Source organism: Asterias rubens, chromosome 15 (genome assembly GCF_902459465.1).
Source record: "Asterias rubens chromosome 15, eAstRub1.3, whole genome shotgun sequence".
Lineage (NCBI taxonomy): Eukaryota > Metazoa > Echinodermata > Asteroidea > Forcipulatida > Asteriidae > Asterias > Asterias rubens.
In genome coordinates, this window is record NC_047076.1 from 9,998,964 (window position 1) to 10,021,554 (window position 22,591).

At 39.6% G+C, this 22,591-nt stretch overlaps 1 long non-coding RNA gene across 9 annotated transcripts; it reads right to left on the reverse strand.

Moving 5' to 3' along the window:
* Positions 1-1,174: 1,174 nt before the first annotated feature.
* On the reverse strand, positions 1,175-21,118 carry LOC117299842. 9 transcript variants are annotated; one of them, XR_004520119.1, is made up of 7 exons: positions 20,930-21,118; positions 7,205-7,332; positions 6,625-6,726; positions 5,906-6,278; positions 5,445-5,552; positions 3,531-4,499; positions 1,175-3,292 (listed from the first exon to the last, which is right to left on the reverse strand). It is a non-coding gene; the product is annotated as an uncharacterized LOC117299842 (long non-coding RNA). The 9 variants fall into 9 exon arrangements; XR_004520113.1 differs by having other exon boundaries at positions 1,175-4,499; positions 20,996-21,118; XR_004520115.1 differs by having other exon boundaries at positions 1,175-4,499; positions 7,244-7,332.
* Positions 21,119-22,591: the final 1,473 nt, after the last annotated feature.

The window sequence follows — 22,591 nt, forward strand, 5'->3', positions numbered from 1 at the left end:
TGTTGCTGTTGCAACACTGTTTGCCACTGGGTGTCCCCTTGAGCCTTGTTAATTACTTGGCTAATACTAACATTAGCATCAGCCACTGGCTCGTCACCATCCAGAGTATGTTCCGCACCGACATGGTGTACATTTGCACCACGTCGAGAACCCCGAGTTTGCTCTTCTAGATCTCTGAACAACTCGCGAGCCGCATCCCTCATTTGGGCAAAGTCCTGTTCCGGTTTGGCTAACTCCAAGCGTCTTAGCTCAAGCCTAACACCCGATTTCTCGCACCCGCCACAAACTGCCCAATCAAAACCCTATCTCTTAAGCCCTTCAATGCATTTTTTTCTGCTTCCGTAGCAACCTCTAAAATTCGATCATGCATTCGCATGAGCGAGCGTGAGAAATCCATAAGGGATTCGTCTTCCCTTTGCCGTCTTTCAAAGAGAGCCTTCTGAAGGGACTGTACTGACTCCTCAGCCCCAAACTGGCACCGAAGGAGTTTCTTTAGTGCTGCGTAATTGGAAGGCCAGAGGATTTAAAGAATGGAGTCGCACCCGGTTTTAATGTATGAAGATTTTAATAAATCAGCATTCAATTCTGCAATAAACCAAACAAATTCCAAGTACATGAATGAGTGCACATACCATACTCAGAATACTGCTAAACAGTCTTAACACGTGTAAACAGAAAGATTATTACAGTCCAAACATCTGAAACAAGTGAAAGTAATTAGAAACATAATGATTTTTAAACGGAAACATTAACTTACTACTGTGACCGGATACAACTAGCAGATCAGTAACGGTTCAGCAACAATAGTTCAGTCCAGTTAAACAGCATACAGTTCAGTTAATCAAAACGGTCTAAACAAAAGGAAAACATTTTAAATACAGGAACCTGCCATGTATACTAAATTTACCCTGAACAAATCACTTTTAAATCAATAAGATCATGCCCAACTGATTTACAGTAAACAAATCCTGGCCTCGATGATAATTGCTCTAGAATATTGTAGCGATTCCCGTCTGGTGGTCACCAGCACAGAACGAGCGGCAGTCCTGCTGGCACTTGGGGTGAGGTCGTTAGGCAACCATATATCGCCGCATGTAATAAAAATGTGGGGGAGGGGGTCTAGAAACTGTAAGAAACTACTGACATCCAAGGAGTGAGGGCAGAGACAAGTAACTGATTGACTATTGATCCGTTTTATTAATTATCTCTACAAAAGCACAGTAATTCCTGATTCCCACTTCGTAATCCTCCTTTCCTTAAGGCCAGAAATGGTCCCTTAAGGCAACTGACAACACTTAAGATCACCGAAATCCCTCAAGTAACTGGAAATCCCTTAAGCAAATGGAAAATCCCTTAAGGTAACTGGAACTAACTTAAAGTAACTGAACCGCACTTACGGTAAAACCAAAGCTGCCTTTAGGGCCTGATAAAATCCCGGACTCCGAGCAAACAATACAATGCACAATAGAATATGCCTTAAGGGCCTGATAAAATCCCGGACTCCAGAGCAACCAATACAATGCACAATAGAATGTGACCTCCTTACGGGAGTGGATTACCGCACGTCTCTACGTCCAACTTGCCATACATAACACAGAAAATAATCCAATAAAACCTACCCCTCGGTTACACAACTGTCGGCACCACGCACCGCAACTCCCAAAGCTCCGAACGCTAGCCCTGCTACTACTCCCGACACATTAACACACTACTCACGTCGCCTCCTTAATCCTCCCCGCCAATTGTTAAACACCACTATTGAAAACACGTCTGTACCATTCGCTGTCCAGTCTGCAACTGCCCGCTACGCACTCTCCACGCACGAGGCAGCAGCGTGCTCCCCAAAATGCCCCGCGGCAGCCAGAGCCCCGCCTAACCACCTATTCGCACGCTAAGGGCGCCTGCTCTCGCGCTAAGCCTGGAGCGCCACCGCGCGGTACCATTTCGTTACAATATTCATAAATTCTTACATAAGCAGAACTTGTAACTTGGAACCTTATAAAACGGATTTATAAACATCCGAACTTTAACCTTTGAACTTTGACGTGTATCAAATGCATGTACATGTAACATATTACAACTTCTCAAGAGCAGAAAAACCGTTAGAATTATCTTTAATACTACGAAACTACTGAAAGTCTTAGCCAACAATACAATTCTATAACACTCACCCTAAACGCCGATCAGTAAACCTAAGCAGTATCAGTACAAATTTAAGCAGTTTAGATAACCTTTTATATCAGTAAAGCTATCGAGAAATACAGTTTCTGATGCGTTTATCGGAAAACGGTCGCCTCAGGCGACAGTTCGTAATAAACAAAACTCGACAAAACAGTAATCACACCCGTCACATTGTCATTGTGGCATTTGATTTCATCGCGAGCAACACCCGCTAAGTGGTGAACAACCACCTTGGCCTTATCTGCCTCAGGAATACGACACTGTTGCAGATACACCTCTGCATCTTCAAGCCATTAAATAATGGTTGGATCTCCCGGTCTACCATAGTATTTACTCAACTTCAAGGGCCTCTGAATGACAGATTTAGGCTTATCTTGCCGAAGTGCATCAGTAAGTCCTGCCACCAAACGCGTCACCAGATCAGCCTCAGGTAGGGCCATTGCAAGTCAAGAAATTACGATTCAGTTACTAAAAAGCAAACTAACTTGTACAATCAGAAACAATCATAAACACCTACACCCAGGTGAAGTTCTACTTAACTGTTTCAACAGGATCGGTTGGTTTTTACTATGACTAAAACTAACACAGGTCTACACAATATCATGTGATATTAAACTGAGTGGTTAACTCTTTATCTAAATGTTAAAGTGCTAAATTTGAATAACAATCAAACCTCACACTGCTGATCAATCACTGGTCGTTGCTCTTCACAGGTATAGGCCTACATGCACATGCTCATGACATGTATAGATTGAGTCTGTGTTCCACAGGGTCCAATAGCACTCCACTTGCACTGCTCCCGAACAACGAATCACCACCAGCCAGTCAGGTCTGGAACTCCAAGCTCACACTTTATCTTGGTGGTGTCCACTGCAGCTTGGATCACTCCCTCTCTGGAACTCAGTCAATGCACTGAATGTACCGGACGACAACCAGCAAAGTAGCACAGTTTAGCAACCCCATCGTGTTACCAAAATTTGTAGTGTTTTTAATTTAGTCCGAAGACAAATAAATCAGGCTTGACACCTTGTTTGGGTTGCGTAGGCTCAATTCACACCCTCCTCAGCATATCATGATATATTTACATCTCCATTCAATTCCAAAGAAAAACCTAACATAAAGATACAGTCAATACTTCGTATAAGTTCTTACATCAAATGACAACAAGATTACAGATTACTTAGAGAATCATCCACCTTAGTTTACACTCCATCAGTATGCATGACACTTAACGTTAATGTTGCCCCATGCCTGTTTACATTGTACACCATGTGCTATTTACTCGGTAGACTATTGTCAACATTATTTAGCCTAAATAATGAATTCGAAAATGCCAAAATCTAACTTACCAACCGATCTGTCTTCTATAGAACAATTATTTGGTCATCTGGTCATCTGGTCATCTTATTTCTCTGTTAAAAACAACTTTTAAGAGCTTCTCTCCGACCACACTCCTGGCAACTTGGCGACCAAAACAGAAAAGGGACCAAAAGTAAACCCTGTTCCGTAACCCGGCTAATGTTCATACGCCCCAGCCTAATTAAGTTACTCAACTTACTCATAAAGACCTGGAAGTTGGTTATCACATTCTAAATATTTAGATAATTATTTGCAAATAATTTACATACTACCGGTATTGATGAGAATGAGACTAAATTCCTCTGACAATAAAATAATCCCAAAAGTCTGGCCTTTTCACAACCTTACAACATGTATCCTCACGCTCACCGTTAAAGTGAAAGAGCGCCCTCAGTTGGTTACGGCATCATTCAACAAAAGTGTGATGTATACCAAAATTCGTTTCACCACACGAGGTTAAAAAAAACATATAGTACACTGTACAAACATTAAAAAATGCATTCAAATTTAATAATAATAATAATAATAATAATAACCAGATTTGTATAGCGCTATCCCATCTAGATCATGGTTCTCAGCAACAACATGCAATGTACAAGCATGGTTACTATTGACCTCCTACTTTGGGGACATTAATTATCACAAATAGAAAATTTAACAGATTAGTTTAAAATTTCTCACTTTAGGCTCTCTGTATTCAACAAGTCACGCGTCCTAAAAAAACAAGTACAGAAGTGTGTAGAAGAACCCTTCAGAGTCGAAATGCCAAGCTGAAGACACAGTTGTCAACAATAAGTGGTGGTCAACCAAGTTATCAGTTACACCAAATTCTGATAACAACTCCCAGAGATGAGCTGCAAAGTCTGCTGCAGGATATGCAGTTGAAGTCCTTCATCCCACCTCTTGAAGAACTTGCCCTGAAAGCCTCTTTGAGAATGTCCTGGGCTTCACTTCGAGAACTGAAAATGTAAGAATAAGATTTCATTTCATTTCACACTGTGACTGTGCACATGGGAAAATATTAAACCTTCTAATAAGATAACATTATACTCGTTCCTATAAAAGAGTATTAAAACAATATTTTTCTTTAACCTTCAGGTGGTTGAGAAAGTACAATGTTGTAATGGCAAACGAGCAAGCAAGTAGAAAGATCGGCAAAATGTGCGTGTCTCAAGAGACCCTAAAAGGAGACTTGATGCCATTTCTCTTTCACGAGAAGGATTCCATTGTGACCAAGCAAGCTCCATGTGTGTACATCATTGATTTGCATAAATACACAATGGACATTTTGGAGTACGGAAGGTAATTTAGTTGCAATTAATCTCAGAGATAAAAATAACTTGTTTCTAATAATAACCAAAACAGGCCTTTATAACTCAGTTGATATACAAATTTCACATGTCTAATTGGTGTATCCACATGCAATACATTTTACAGGTGCGGTAAGCTTACATGGGATAAAGGACAACCAACAAACGAAGTCTGGATCAAATTGGGTGGGGACAAGGGCGGAGGCTCATTCAAAATGATGCTTCAGTTTGCCAATGTCGAGAACCCCAACTCAAGACGAAACACAAGTGTGATCTGCGTCTTCGAGGCAAGCGACTCTGCCGCAAATCTGCATGTAGCACTTGACCACTATAAACCACAGGTTGAAGCTTTGTCCAGTAGCACATGGAGGTAATCTTTTGATAACTGGTATTCCCGTTATAATTCCATAATGTAACTCTTGCCCCCCCCCCCCAATCCCGGTCAATAAACAATATAACAAAATAACAAAACAAAAACTTTTTCAATTAGTGAGTATTATGTGACTAACATGTTATAACTCAAGAGCCTCCACCATTGTCCCCTCACAATTTGACCCAGAATGTTATTATTATTATAGCAAGTTTTGTAATTACCATCTCTTTTCTTTTTCAGGGGAAAGAAACTTGTAGTGTTCATGTTCGGTGATTACGAGTTCCTTTGTAGGATGTACGGCCTGTCTGGTCCCAGCGGTAAGTTGCAACCTGAAATGTGAATTGTATTGGTTAATAATATTTTGCAGTATTCTATTTTATAACCATTGTTGCTAAATATTTGTTATAGGTCGCCATTCATGCCTCTGGTGTAATGTAGTTAACAAGGACACGATAATCCCCAAGGCCCAGCATCCTCCTTGTGATCTACGAACTATTGAGTCCCTCAAGATCCATCACCAACAATTTCTGGCAGCTGGAGGCAGGCTCAACATGGCAAAGAAGTTTAACAATGTCATCGATGAGGCATTCTTTGCCATTCCAATCCACTGTGTAAGTAATATTTTATACTTGTGTCACTCATTATTAAAACTTTCTTATGTCACGTTACAAGCCAATTTTACCTTTTAATAAGTAAATACATGTAATTTTCAATTCCTCTTCTCAGGTATGCCCGCTTCCCCTGCATATCAGTCTTGGGCTCTGGTTTAAGTTTTATACTTTGATGGAGTTGGAATGCAAGGAGCTTGGTGAAAGTATCGCCAAAGAACTTGCAAAATCCCACAAGGTGCAGCTGGTCTCGGAAATGGCCCCTTTCCACTGTATGTCGCACAAATTGCAGAGGTTTCTCAGGCTGAACAAAGATGTCAGGAAATCCACAGTGAGATGAGAGAGTTGCAAGACCAGTTGGCATTGGTTGCACTCGTTAATGACAACATTGACGTTGCAGAGGTTGTTGCAAGTGTGACATCTGACATGAATGCCCTGGGAGAGGAACTGATAAGACAGGTACATTTCAAGTTTAATGTTATTCAAAAATTGTATGTAACATTTTCAGCCATGAAAAAGTATGATACTAAACAGCATGTAATCACTTGTTTATTTTGTTTTATTTACAGGAGGCAATCAGTTCAACAAATGTTAAAACTTTGCCTGAACATCAGAATCCACTGCTGCTAAAATTGGATAACACGTTGCAAGAGATTAAAGTTCGAAGACAGGCTTACTATTCGAACACGTTGGAAATCATGGAAATCATGTCAACAAGTGTCTACAGGTAAGATATATATCCCGTATGTCAATTATTAAAAGAAAAGCTTTGACAAATAATTTAATTTCTTACCAGTTGCTTGTTCAATTGCATTTCAGGAAATGAATATCACCAAAGTGACCGGTACAATCGTTCAGGAAACCAAACATCTGTGTCCGATGCAAGTACATCAAGCTGAAATGATTGCAAACAAGTTCTCTGAATTATTCCGTCTTTTTGCCAACTGCCACAATGTGTACAATAAAGCAAGCTTCTTAAGTGACAGTGAAATCGTAACACTTGGTAAGTAAATGCTGATTTAGTATACTATAGGCCTATACATTTTGTTTCAAAAAAATATTCAGTTGAAACTTAACATGTAATTAATGTATTTAAATTTATTTTGTGCCAAGCTATCTAAAATGTTAACCAACCAAATAACTTTATTTTAGATGAAGACATAAGCCACTTCATGTTGTACTACCGCACAACATTTCCTGGTAAGAGCTTTCCGCCAAAAATGCACATCCTGGAGGAACATGTTCTGCCATTCATCAAACTCAACAAGCATGGTCTGGGACTTTTGGGAGAGCAGGGTGGCGACTCCATGCACGCAGTGTTCAACAACAGTACTAAGCGCTTTGATGGGGCTCGAAACACCAAAGAAACCAACCCTGATCTCTACAAATTGATGTGTGTAATGCAAGACCACCTTCTCACTGTCCACCCATCGATTTCAAGCAAGTGTCCCCAACCAAGAAGCCGGAAGAGGAAGTGCTGCACAGCTACTCAATCCCCACCCTAGAAATAAAATAGCAATAGGTGCGTAGATCAGTTTCAAAGAATTTTTGAGCAAGTATTTTTTCTTTTTTTAGTTCATTTTATTTGTAGTCCTACGAATTGTGCAATCAGTATTTTAAACTAAAAAGTAAAAATACATCAATTGAAACACGCAGTTGTTTATAACTCTACAGGACACTACACGTATAAATCCGCAATGACAGTTTTTGTAAAATGGTTTACTAGGGAACAAAAAGGCATATAAAACTCAGCATCATTTTATTCATAAATGATTATTGAAAGGGGCTCCCCAATGTTTTTTATTTAATATTATTATTTTTATTTTTTTACTTTTTAAAATGGCTGACAGACTAAGTCTTCCCCCCCCCATCATTAAAATAACAACTATGACTAGGCCTATAGTATTTAGAATAGAAGGACATCGTCAATAATCACCATTTACATTGATAAATAGTCATGTATAAATTATATAATTAAGAAACGTGTATGTCAGAGTATCACATTGCGACGCATCCCGGCCAGCGCGCCAGCATGGTGTGTGCAATGTCACAATGTGAAGTATCAATTACTCCGTTTTGCACATGTTTTGATCGAACATGACTGAGATTTGATAAGGGTTTGCTGACTCGCCTTTCGCACCAGTCTCTTCCTTATGAGTCACTCTTCACATGAGGATTTCATTAAATCGTGGATTAACTTCCCTACTTCGTTAATTTCGAGCAGAAAATCCAGTAAAAACTCAGTTTCAGTGTTTATACAATGCCAAAAACGTCGGCTTGCACCACGCTCTTTGGGTTAACGTATCTCGTGACACGAGACAGTGTGTCCGTTGGCATGTATTTTAAACGACAGTTCTCATCGTGACCTTTGAAATTATGTAGAGAAAAATATTGTTTATTATTCATGAACCTCGCTACGTCGCACTTTGCATATACAACCGTTGCCAAAAAATTTAAATACGCAATGTAAACAACGTTACAGCTGACAACAGCGAGCGCCCTTCACAGAACGGATTTGCGCGCGTGCGTACAACCGTTTGTCGCCCCGCAACAGCGGTGGATACGCGCGGTCCGCTATCACCCAAAATCACGTGACCAAAAAGGAGGAATTCCTCCTCTTTCGAAGTTATCCGAACGGTTCCGAACGTGTTGTCGTTAACATTCGGACAGTATCGTTGATGTTCAGTACGGACTCGTAATGTCAGTCCTGTCGGCCGTAGCTCATTATATATTCATAGCCGCGACGGTCATGAATACGAAACAAATGAAATGAAAGGTTTTTCTGACCGGTGCGCCTTGACTGAGTTTTTATGCCAGTTATTCCAAATGTAGGCAGGCGTTGTGCCTAAATAAGCATTTGCAAAGCGATGCGACAAGTTCAAAATATATAAACCTGGGAAATCGCTCCGGGATCTGGTGAATTTTTGTCCTTTTTCTTCAAAAATATTTTTTCAAAGGTGTTTTGACATGTGAGTGTTCATTAGACATTGATTGAGGATTAAGTTTCATGATTTTTAAAAGTGGTAAAAATGGGGCAAAATCGGGTGACTAGCTGTCGAAATTATACGTGTTGAACCAGATTGTAAGTAATTGCAATCAAAATAATCTCGTAACCCTCCGGCCTGGCGGCCGTTGGGAGGAGGGTTACGTTATCGCAACTAGTAGTACGTGCAGACGTGGTTTCCCTGGAGATGACCCCCGACCCTGACAAGTTGCGTCATGCTCTATTTTTAACCGTGGGTGATACCTGACCTAAGATTTTTAACAAGAGACGTCAAGGAATCTTTGGTCAGGGAACCAGACTAATTGAAAAGGGGCCTATTTTAGGGGTTCCGTGGTCCCCATCTCCGGACCGCATGAAATTTGATGCAGAAGGGTTTTCAATGGTACTGAGTCCGAATTTGGTTGTTGCTAAGCAACAGACCAATTTTTGGGTCATGATTGTTAGGTCAAAACAGTATTTTTTGACAACGTCTGTATACACTGGGACTATTTACCAATCGTTCACGGCAGTGCAAGAACCTTTTCCAAGTGTTTAATCTGAACGAAGTAAATTTTCCCCTTTTCTGTCGGATTACATGCAAAGGCCTACAACAAAAACCCATGATTTTTATTAATTTAACATCAAGTACAATGCCATTTGTTTTTCGTTGCTACGACGTGCGTGTGTTAAATTTTTATTATCACACGCGCGGCCGAGTTATGGGACGCAGACGCATTATCAAAAGTTTGTTCGTATTTCCACTCGCGCTTGTGTGATAACTTATCATTTTGTCGAACGAGCTTGAAATCGGCATCCTTTTGTTCAGGGGTTTGAAGAAGTATGTTAGAACGGTACAGTGTGGGAACGAAACATGATAATGCTTCGAATGACGTCACCCACATCGCAGGCTTCTGAGGATTTTTAGATCACTATTTGTCGCCGTAATTGTTTCTTTTCGGGATACGGTGCAGGATTTTCGCCAAGCAACAGCAAAAATTGCCTGGTCCAAAAGTGGGGACTACGGTTTTGAACAATTCTAGCGATCATCCCATGGTCTAACAGCAAAAGGGAAACTCCCCAGCACGCAATTAATGAGGTCCCGACTTGATGGGAGTGTGGAAGCGCTGGCCATCGGTAAATATTCATTCATAAACACCTCAGACAATGAAACAGTCGTGTGTTATAGTTCATTCAAGATGGCAGACACTACACCGTTTCGGACTAGTGTTTAGGTATTTTTTTTGGGGGGGGGGGTTATAATTATTTATTTGTTTAGTTGTTTTAGTTTGTGTGTGTTCGTTTGTTATGCGTGTGTTTGTTTTCTTTTCTTTTACCCGTCCTTTTTTTTTTTTTGTGGGGAGGGTAAATTTCCATTTTGTTGTCTAGTGTCTTCCCGATTGGTTCACGGAAGTACGTGTGGTAATTGTTATGTTCTTTCATGCATTTTGTGCGTAAACAAATGAAACATAGCATTCTTACGACGACCCTATGGGTCGTCGTAACTTACGACGACCCTATGGGTCGTCGTAACTTACGACGTGTTCTTCCTCGTTGTCAAGGAACTTGCGGCGCATCCAAATCGTAACTTTGATGAAATCGATTTCATATGCATCGCAACTTACGACGTGTAACCGGTCGCAACTTGCACTTGCGACGCGTCACAGCGCTTCGTGAAATCGGGGGCAGGTCGCCCATTTTCTGTATAAGGTATGTGGGTGATTACGAGGTGTCGTTAAACGACCGCGGTACCACAGGTTCGACTCTTGAAGTCCCTTCGTTGGAGCTCCTTCTCTTCCTTCCCCATGGTCTTACACAGTGCAATATTTGAGTTCAATGATAAAGACGGTCAGACATAAAGGGGACATTATACAATTGTTGCACGCTGTGACGGGGTACATGGCGTTATGTACACCCGAGGGGAAATGGCACCCGAGGCGAAGCCGAGGGTGCCATTTGTGTACAAAACCCATGGACCCCAAAAAACAACGTACAACAATTGTTTTGTCATACATTGGTAAAATGATTAATCCCCTTCTCAAAGTTATGTTGTCATCTTCAAACATTATAACGACGGAGTGTGCGTAGTTTAATAAGCAGACGAACAGTTCTTCACTGTTCCCTCAAACCCACGAACGTTTCGTACTAAGCGCTGGAAATCGACCACATATCTATTGAATGCCAATATATCTTCTTTTAGTGCTTGTTCTAACAGCAGTTTCAATGTAGTGTGTAGAAAGTGTGCTCCTCATATCGATCCCAGTCTTGTCAAATTCTCTGGTCCAGTAAAAGTCTTGAGAATTTTTTCCCCAAAATCGAGCCCTGATTGTATTAACCATGTAAACAAACTGTTGAAAAACTCTTCTTGAAGATAGGGCTATGTAAAATAATGAATTTTTTTTTGTGCAAGTTTGCAGGTGAAGTTTGTATTTTGTTAAAGTCCCAATCTTAGGTCAAATTGTTTGTTTTGTCTCCCTGTATTAGAACAGTGGGCATACTTTCTACACACAACAAAACCTCCAGTTTGCCAGCCACACTTGCAGCATCTGTGATAAAAACAAATGGACACAAGAAGGACATCCTTTGACACAGACATCTGATACATCAATGATAATAATGTTGAAGGAAAGCTGCGATGAAATCCTTAACTTTAAAACTTTACTTTAACAATGATAGCCCATCAATTTAAATTTCCTTGTGCATTGTATTAACTACAAACATTTTACAGCTACTCAAGTCATTCCTGTTGATTTATGCACTTGCTTTTCTAAAAAAAAAACATTATTTAAAATATAATCGGTAAAAATTGATAAATTTGCCGCTGCATTAGTTATGCAAAATTATAGCTTAATGTTCGTTGTCCTCTTCTGTACATACTGATCACTCTCTTGCATGACAGACAACACTGTGAGAAAACGATCGAAACTGGAATTTTTTAATGTTGGAAGCTGCATTATTTCACGAAAATGACGGATTTGTGAGGAAAATATGAGAACCAAAACCCACCGCAGAAAAATGTATGCCGCCATGGAATGTGAATCTGTTGAAATTAGTGGCTTGTTGCAGGTAAGATTTAAGTTATGAAGCTGTGAAATTGTTCCGCCCCAGAAACGGGCCTCATTAGTTAGGACTCTGTTCCTGTGTACAGAGAAAGAGTCCTATATAGGGCTAAGCTGGAGGGGTGTTGTGTTGAAAAAAATCATTGAACAATTATAATTTTTGCATTTATTTTACTTTTTGACCAAAAGTGTTGATGTTTTTTGACCGAAAAGGTATTTACGAATGGGAATCAAAGTGTGTTGAATCGGTTTTCAACTAGTGGTTTAAACCCGCCGAGGCATGGTTCTTGTTCGTCTCGGTAATATTATCAAGTACCAGGCCTTGTTGGGATTATATTAAACCACTACTGAAAACCGATTCAACACACACTGATTCCCTTATTAAACTCTGTGTCATCACAGTGCAGAAGACATTCTAGTACGCGTCTAGACCAAAGATATAAACAACTAGACATAGTGTTTTTTGTTAATTACAAAAACACGGTGTTCGGTTGGACGTTACGTGATGACGTAGTTCAAAAACATTGAACCATAAAGATGTTTTTTATACAATGTGTCGTTATTTTATAGTTAAACTTGTATCACACTTTTGAACGCCTTGTTTCTTCACAAATGCAATATGTTTGTGTGAGATTGGCATCAGTTTTTTGTTTGCAACTTATGAAAGCCCTTTAAAAATCTAGCTCACCCCTGCACTTGATGCTGTACACAGATTTGATAATCAACAGCGCCCTCTTTGGTGGGCAAAAAGAGAGCGCTGTTGGGAATTCCCCCAAAAACTTTCGCGCCATATGATTTTTACACATTTTATTGTTATTCAATACCTGTTGACGTCATTATGACGTAATTAGGCCTGTGTTGTCTTAAAAATGCTAAGGTTCAACTATCTATTGAGTTTCAATGTTCAAATCGATCTCAATCTTGAGTTATGCCGTAGATAAGCTCAAAAGTTGTTTTTTTATGAAAAAAACACGAAGGCGAACTTTGACCCGAACTTCGACCCGGAAGTTAAGGTCGTACGATTTTAGCGTTAACTTTTCAAATGTTGTCCAAGTCTTTATCTATCCGATGCCCAAGTATGAACATCATAGCTTTTATATTCGTTGAGATACTTCAACAAGCAAATGATCATTTTTGAACATTAAAAACCCTGTCATGACGTCATCAATTACGTCATCAATCCAAAAAAGTGGCGGTTTTATCTAATCACTATTACCTATGAACACAGTAAGTTTTAAGTTTGTACAAGCTTTACTTTTGTTTAAAAGCTCAAAAGTTGTTTTTTGATGTAAAATACACAAAGGCGAACTTTGACCCAGGGTAACGACCCGGAAGTTAAGGTCGTACGATTTTGGCGTTAACTTTTCAAATGTTGTCCAAGTCTTTATCTATCCGATGCTGAAATATGAACATCATAGCTTCAATATTCGTTGAGATACAGCAACAAGCAAATTGTAATTTTTCAACATTAAAAACCTTGCCATGATGTCATCAATGACGTCATCAATCCAAAAAAGTGGCAGTTTCATCTACGCACTAGTGCCTATGTACAAAGTAAGTTTTAAGTTTGTACAAGCTTTACTTTTGTTTTAAAGCTCAAAAGTTGTTTTTTGATGAAAAAATGCGAAGGCGAACTTTGACCCAGGGTAACGACCGGAAGTTAAGGTCATACGATTTTGGCGTTAACTTTTCAAATGTTGTCCAAGTCTTTATCTATCCGATGCCCAAGTATGAACATCATAGCATTCATATTCGTTGAGATACAGCGAAAAGCAAATGTCGTTTTTCAACTTTAAAAACCTTGCCATGATGTCATCAATGACGTCATCATTCCCAAAAAGTGGGAATGAACAGATTGTTGATAGCTTTTTAATTTTCACAAAAAGTAAAAGTGTAAATCTATTACATTTATACCTTTCTTTGCACAGAAAACAAATGCTAAGGTTAATACTTATAAAGCGATGTATTTTATTAGTAAAGAGCTAACTATGTGCAAAGTTTGAAGGTTTTGTGATCCTTGTGATGTTTAACTCAAGAGTAAACTTCTTAAAAGATTTTGGGAAACTTTATACGAAACAACAGTTTACTAATTTTAGACTTGTGAAGTAAATAACTGTAAAAGACTTATTTATGAAGTATTACAGAGGTTTCGCAAGTGTACGGCACGGGTACAGATACAACTACGATAACTGGGATGCACGTTAGATTTTGTTAGGCATTAAATAAACACTTATTTTGAAAAGCAATGATTTGTACACAAAGCTTTACCGTGTAGCGCGCTAAACACTGCCTTGAGTGCCGGATAGAAACACCCTTCACGAGTCGATGTCACGAATCCGCTTCCCGGTGTTTGATCAAAACATAACCAATGTTCGTCTTTTTCTGGTTGCATTTTCTCACATTATTAAAAGTCATACGAATCACTGAAGTAGGTGGCCATCTCAGCGAAGCTTCGTCTTTAATTCCGTTTTGATAATTAAGCCATGAGAAGGGCGAACAGGGGAACAATTTGACGCCGAATATGAGCGGACTTCAATTGTAAAATGTTGGTACACCATTAAACTAACGCTACGTTGTAAGTACAACTAGACATAGTGTTTTTTGTTAATTACAAAAACACGGTGTTCGGTTGGACGTTACGTGATGACGTAGTTCAAAAACATTGAACCATAAAGATGTTTTTTATACAATGCGTCGTTATTTTATAGTTAAGCTTGTATCACACTTTTGAACGCCTTGTTTCTTCACAAATGCAATATGTTTGTGTGAGATTGACATCAGTTTTTTTGTTTGCAACTTATGAAAGCCCTTTAAAAATCTAGCTCACCCCTGCACTGGATGCTGTACACAGATTTGATAATCAACAGCGCCCTCTTTGGTGGGCAAAAAGAGAGCGCTGTTTGGAATTCCCCCACAAATTTTCGCGCCATATGATTTTTACACATTTTATTGTTATTCAATACCTGATGACGTCATTTTGACGTAATTAGGCCTGTGTTGTCTTAAAAATACTAAGGTTCAACTATCTATTGAGTTTCAAGGTTCAAATCGATCTCAATCTTGAGTTATGCCGTAGATAAGCTCAAAAGTTGTTTTTTTATGAAAAAAACACGAAGGCGAACTTTGACCCAGGGTAACGACCCGGAAATTAAGGTGGTACGATTTTAGCGTTAACTTTTCAAATGTTGTCCAAGTCTTTATCTATCCGATGCACAAGTATGAACATCATAGCTTTTATATTCGTTGAGATACAGCAACAAGCAAACGGTCCTTTTTTAACATTAAAAACCCTGTCATGACGTCATCATTCTAAAAAAGTGGCGGTTTCATCAACTCACTGGTGCCTATGTACATAGTAAGTTTTAAGTTTATACAAGCTTAACTTTTGTTTAAAATTGCTTGGGAAGGTTCAGAGGTAAAGAAGAACACAAGGAAAATTAAATCTATGAACAGATTGTTGATAGCTTTTTAATTTTCACAGAAAGTAAAAGTGTAAATCTATTACATTTATACCTTTCTTTGCACAGAAAACAAATGCTAAGTTTAATACTTGTTAAAGTGATGTATTTTATTAGTAAAGAGCTAACTATGTGCAAAGTTTGAAGGTTTTGTGATCCTTGTGATGTTTAACTCAAGAGTAAACTTCTTAAAAGGTTAACTGGATTTGGGGAAACTTTATACGAAACAACAGTTTACTAATTTTAGACTTGTGAAGTAAATAACTGTAAAAGACTTATTTATTAAGTATTACAGAGGTTTCGCAAGTGTACGACACGGGTACAGATACAACTAGAATAACTGGGATGCACGTTAGATTGTGTTAGGCATTAAATAAACACTTACTTTGAAAAGCAATGATTTGTACACAAAGCTTTACCGTGTAGCGCGCTAAACACTGCCGTGAGTGCCGGATAGAAACACCCTTCACGAGTCGATGTCACGAATCCGCTTCCCGGTGTTTGATCAAAACATAACCAATGTTCGTCTTTTTCTGGTTGCATTTTCTCACATAATTAAAAGTCATACGAATCGCTGCAGTAGGTGGCCATCTCAGCGAAGCTTCGTCTTTAATTCCGTTTTGATAATTAAGCCATGAGAAGGGCGAACAGGGGAACAATTTGACGCCGAATATGATATGAGCGGACTTCAATTGTAAAATGTTGGTACACCATTAAACTAGCGCTACGTTGTAAGTACAATGACCTGAGACTTGTCAAAACATGAATCGAAATCACGCGTACAGTCAAACGATGCACTATTCCGAGCAGAACACACAGGCCTCATGGACTGATAAAGGTGTGATCAATGGAGCGGAACGGCCAGCCAAAGGGCTTTTGCAGTGTACACAGTTATCACGCGGGTCAACACATCCGTGGGCTTTATCGTCCGATTTCGACCAGAGTTTCAGGTCAAATTGGTATCATCTCTGTGGGAAAGTTTGAGCAGGATCACTCATCTATAACGGGATGCAAAATTTATGTTGAAAAGTTACGTAGTTTTAGAGATCAAAAATTGTAAAATTGTTCAACTTTTGATTTGAACCGGAAGTCAAGGTCAAATGGGGTCATTTTGTGTGTAGCGTTTTTTGAAGTTTGATCGACCTGTCCGATGATATGTAGATTGTCAAAATCGACCATGTGGTTCAGGAGTTATGATTTCTTTAAAATATTTAACTTTGATTTGTTGTAATTCAAAACCTGATGACGTCATCATGACATCACTAAGTTTGTGTGGTCTTATTATTAAGGTTCAATTGTCTGATAAGTTTCAATGTTAAATTCCATATCAATCTTGAGTTATGACAACAAATTGTCTTTTTTTACAAAAAAACACAAAAAACACAAAGGCAGAGTTTGACCTTCCGGTACGACCGGAAGATGAGGTCATACGATTTTGGCGTTAACTTTTCAAATGTTGTCCAAGTCTTTATCTATCTGATGCCCAAGTATGAACATCATAGCTTTTATATTTGTTGAGATACAGCGAAAAGCAAATGTCGTTTTTCAACTTTAAAAACCTTGCCATGACGTCATCAATGACGTCATCATTCCCAAAAAGTGGCGGTTTCATCTACTCACTATTGCCTATGTACATAGTAAGTTTTAAGTTTGTACAAGCTTTACTTTTGTTTAAAATTGCTGGAGAAGGTTCGCAGGGAAAGAAGAACGCGAGGGAAAAAAAAACAAAAAACAGAACAATAACAATAGTTGTTCGGCTATTGGCCGAACACCTAATAATACCTAGGTATTATTCCAGTATGTCTATGGTTTGCAAAACTCGAATATTTGGGAAGTACATTTCTCAACGACTTTTAATACAATGGACCTTTATCATAATATTATGATAAAGGTCCATTATTGCTGCCCCCATCTTGGTCATGTTCCTCAAATCGAATAACAATAATGAATGCTAACACTCCTTTTGAAAATAGGAACCAGACTATTTAGTTCGTCCAGCCTCGGTTTGGTAATTGGTAAAATTGATATTAACGGGAGAAATTAAAGATGGCTGCACCGTGATGAAGGTCTATATCCAACACCAACCCCTTATTGCATGACTGCTGATGAGTTTACCCGCCCTGGGCACGCGCGCACACCACGTCATAGAATATAATATTATTATTTTTATTCTGATTGGTCGATCCATAGCAACAAGTGTGATATTTTTCACATATTGACCATGGAAGATATAGGGGACATCGTAAGCCATAAAAATAACGGCGTGGAGTCCGGGTCCGCTTTAGGGCCCAGGAAAATTTTAGGCCGGAGATGCTTTATGGTGCAATCTAGGGAGTATTAGGGATGATGTGCCCCTCTCAGATGTTGCAATGTAACGCCTATTTCCAATGATGGTGCACCATTTTATTCTCTAACTGCATCTATAAAATAAAATAAACTGCAGAACGCAAAACCTTAAAACACGTGGGGTCCGGGCCTCTCAAGGGCCCGGGAAAATTTATCATTGTAGATCCTCTGTGGTGCAATCTTAGACCAATTTTGAGGCATAATGAAGCAGAACATAAAGCCTTTAAAATGTGTGCAGCAGTAGAACCCTTTGGGTTAACAGCTTCTTCAGGTGTGGATCTGTGACACGAATTCTAGGGGGCAAATCTGTCAAAGAGTAAGCATGATTGTAAGTGTGTTACGGCGTGGGGCCTGGCCCGCTGCTGAAAGGGCACGGGAAAATTTTGCATTCTAGATGCTCTGTGGTGCAATCTTAGGCCATGTAGAGGCCAAATTTTCGAACGAAACAATACAAATTTAAGCAAAACGACTTTTGCACTTTTGGATTTTGAAAATACTTGACTTTTCATTAAAACAAAATTAACATAAAAGGGTATGTTTAGTCGATTGCTTGCAATGTTTGTACGCAAGGTTTACGGAAAATGAAAACAATCTCAGAAACGTCTCAATGAATTTGGTGTCAAATGGAACAGAAATAACACCACTGGGTGCGCAGCCTGAGGTTAGGAGAGGACCGATATCGCTCGAGCTAGTCATGGGGGCCGCAATTACAGACAGAGACAGCGCTATAATTACAAGAGAACTAAAAAGTATGGAAATGACTTGCACGTGCCCTTATAAGTTTATAAGACACACGAGCTAACATAAATTGGGGAAACACCCCCCCCCTGGATTGATGCCAATGACGGGGACAGGGTTTGATCTTAACAGTGCAAAAACTAAGATGGTCAAAAACATGGAGGGACATTTGATTTGTGTCCCCTTATTTACATAGATTCATGCCCGTTACGTGTAAGTCTTACCATGGAGGAAGGAAGAGAAGGAGCTCGAACGGCCCGCAAAATCGCAGAGTAACAGAAGAATACCCTGACAATGCCCCTGTCTGACCAAGGAAAAAAAAATAGGAGACCTCCAGCTGGACGGCCGATTAACTATTAGATCTCTTTGTACAGAAGGTGTGGTACCGCCAGACTGCACCGTTGCCTTCGTGTAAAGTTGAATCATTGGAGACAAGAATTGTGAATATACACGTTTTCATTTACCGTTTGTGGTGTTTCACGGAAACATCATGACATATTTTCACATTTTTTTTTGACTTTCCGGTCACTAGCGGTGGTTCAAAATTTGGGTATTAGCACACGAGGGTGGTTGGTATTCAATTGTGTTTTTTGATTTGGTGGGCACAAGTGTACATAATTTTTATCAGGTCTCAAAAAACATTGTTTTTTTCTGTACTAAATCCATACGACATACGACACCGGCCATACACATAGTTGAGTGAAGAACCAAGTGCGCACGTGCAAACTCACATCACCAGCCCCCGATTTCACGAAACTCATCGCAAGTAGCGACGCATCGTAGGGTTTTCGATGCGTCGCAGACCTAAGACACGTCGCGGCTGCTACGAGCTCCACAATACATTTCACCAAACACGCCGTAAGCGCGACGAGTCGCAATACAAACTATTTTCACTCTTAATAAAAACAACCCTTTGGACGAGGATGAATTGCTAAAGTTCTTCGGCTGTTTTATGTTGTGTACAACTTGGTCATGAAACAGTCGTGTGTTATAGTTCATTCAAGATGGCAGACACTACACCGTTTCGGACTAGTGTTTAGGTATTTTTTTTGGGGGGGGGTTATAATTATTTATTTGTTTAGTTGTTTTAGTTTGTGTGTGTTCGTTTGTTATGCGTGTGTTTGTTTTCTTTTCTTTTACCCGTCCTTTTTTTTTTTTTTTGTGGGGAGGGTAAATTTCCGTTTTGTTGTCTAGTGTCTTCCCGATTGGTTCACGGAAGTTACGTGTGGTAATTGTTATGTTCTTTCATGCATTTTGTGCGTAAACAAATGAAACCTAGCATTCTTACGACGACCCTATGGACCAAACAAACTTCACAATATTTGTTACCGAGGTATAACATCTTTCAAAAAGGGAAACGCCCTCTTCACTCTTTTGAGCATCGGGTGAACGCTTTACGGCGTGGGGCCAGGCCTGCTTTAGGGCCCGAGAAAAATTGGCATTTCATATGCTCTGTGGTGCAATTTAATAGGCAAATTTTGAGGGGGGGGGGGGGACGTTTGATATAGTGTCCCCACCCATCAGAATGTGGCGTCATCCGTTTCCCCCATGGATTGATGCTGGCGCGGGACAGTGTATAGCTGAGCTGGTCAAAAACATGGGGGACGTTTAATTCTGTGTCACCACCATTTTAAACGATTGACGCCCATGATATTGACTGGCATAATTCTGTAAATAGTGTAGGCTACTATTTCTCGTCCTATTTCTCGGCTTAGGTCCCTTAGAGGCCCAAGGGGGAATAGACGTGCACTATTTACCGAATTATGCCAGTCTATAAATATGGAAATATTGACTGCTATGAGGGGCACAATTAAAATTATAGGCCCAAGGTAATGTCAAAACCATGACTATGCCCGAAGCGAAGCTGAGGGCATAGCCACACATTTTTAACTGTGCCCCGATCATTACAATTCCAGACCCGCCAACCTTGTAAAAAGAATTTGAGTACTATCGCAGCGGCATAAACATGATCGCCCAGTGCACAACGGCATATGGCTCAATGCTTACGGTCAGTCAGCAAAAACCATGGACCACTTCATTTTAGATGAACCATTCATTTAATGTAATTATATATCATATTCACACAAAATACAGGCTACTTCATAAAAAAAAAAGTTGTCTCATAATATCAGTGTTTATCTTGGGGGTGGTTGATGTGGCCTTTTCTGACTTTTTGTGCATGTGACCTTAACACTAATAACAGTCTGAAAAAAAAAATCAGTTGACTGCTGGAACTATGTTCCAAATGCCTAGATCAAGGATTCGTACCTTTTGAAGGTACGAAGTGTCTTTTGGACACTTCGTACCTTGGACACTTCGTACCTTCAGACGAGACACTTCGTACCTTCAGGATTTCTGCATAGTTTCTGAATTTCTGCATCAACTGAAGGGTCACATTGCTAGTGTCGCGACATGTCGCCAATAGACATATTGCACCGATTGAGGGCGCTGTGCATTAATTACTTAATAATAAGGCCGTGTCCGAATTGGACACTTCGTACCTTGGACACTTCGTACCTTCCCTTGAGACACTTCGTACCTTCCCGTGAGACACTTCGTACCTTCTCACGAGACACTTCGTACCTTCAGACGAGACACTTCGTACCTTCAGGATTTCTGCATAGTTTCTGAATTTCTGCATCAACTGAAGGGTCACATTGCTAGTGTCGCGACATGTCGCCAATAGACTTATTGCACCGATTGAGGGCGCTGTGCATTAATTACTTAATAATAAGGCCGTGTCCGAATTGGCGACTTCGGCTACAGCTACGGCTAGATCAGCGCGTCTGTCAGTGTTGAAGGATAGGCAGACGCGCGCGATCTAGCCGTAGCTGTAGCCGAAGTCGCCGTTTCGGACACGGCCTACTATTACGTGTTTCCACATGTAGCTGTGAATTAAAGAATTAAACTCAAATGGTGTTTTATTTAATTACTTGTCAACTGATTATGTTGCGCTTCGTGATGAGTATGAAATAAAAACGAATCCAAATAATGTTTTATTTATTTACATGTTGAATGATAGTGATGAGTAGGCTATGAAATAAAAATGAATCAAACCCAAATGGTGTTTTATTTAATTACTTGTCAACTGATTATGATGCGCTTCGTGATCGATGAGTTGGGGTTTTTGCAAACCAGTGGTTAACAAACCATTAACAGCTAATGACCCATTACAGCTAATGACCCATTACCACCGCAAAACAGCATACTGCAAACATCAAAAAACCAATAGCGCGTGTCATTGTCATGGAGTGCACTTTTACAAGTTAATCCAGCTACTTCATCAAGAATCATCCCTCGTCACAATCCAGATTAGGCTGGTAAAGGAGTCCAAGCTACGTCGTTACCAGAGGCAGAAATATCAGAGAGTCCAAGGTATCATTCAAATTAGACCAATCAAAGACTCTCATTACCTAAACAAAGCATTCATGTAGCATTACTGATTTTATCATATTTGTATAAACCTCCATTATATTTGTTTCAGATTTTTGAAAATTACACACCACGAGTCCCTTTGCAGCATACTGTGCGCGTGTACTACACTAACACTGCTATGCGTACAGTTTACAATTTCATCAACGCCACGGGTCGATTTGTAAAACGCTTTATCAATACGTTATCATTCAAACGAAGCCAATCAAAGACTGTCATTCCCTATAAAAAGCATTCATGTAGCATTACTGATTTTATCATAATTTTATAAATCTCCGTTATATTTATTTCAGTTTTTCGAAAATTACACACCACGAGTCCCTTCGCAGCATACTTTATGGTGTACATCACTGCTGTGCGTCAATTTACAATTTCATCAACGCCACGGATCGATATGTAAATCGGTTTATCAATACGTTATCATTCAAACGAAGCCAATACAAGACTGCCAGTACTCAAACAAAGCATTCATGTAGCAATACTGATTTAATCATAATTTTATAAAGCTCCGTTATATTTATTTCAGATTTTTGAAAATTACACACCACGAGTCCCTTTGCAGCATACTTTGTATGTGTACTACACTGCTGTGCGTACAGTTTAAGATTTCATCAACGCCAAGGGTCGATTTATAAAACAGTTTATCAATATGTTATTGTTCAAACGAAGCCAATCCAAGACTGCCAGTACTCAAACAAAGCATTCATGTAGCAATACTGATTTAATCATAATTTTATAAAGCTCCGT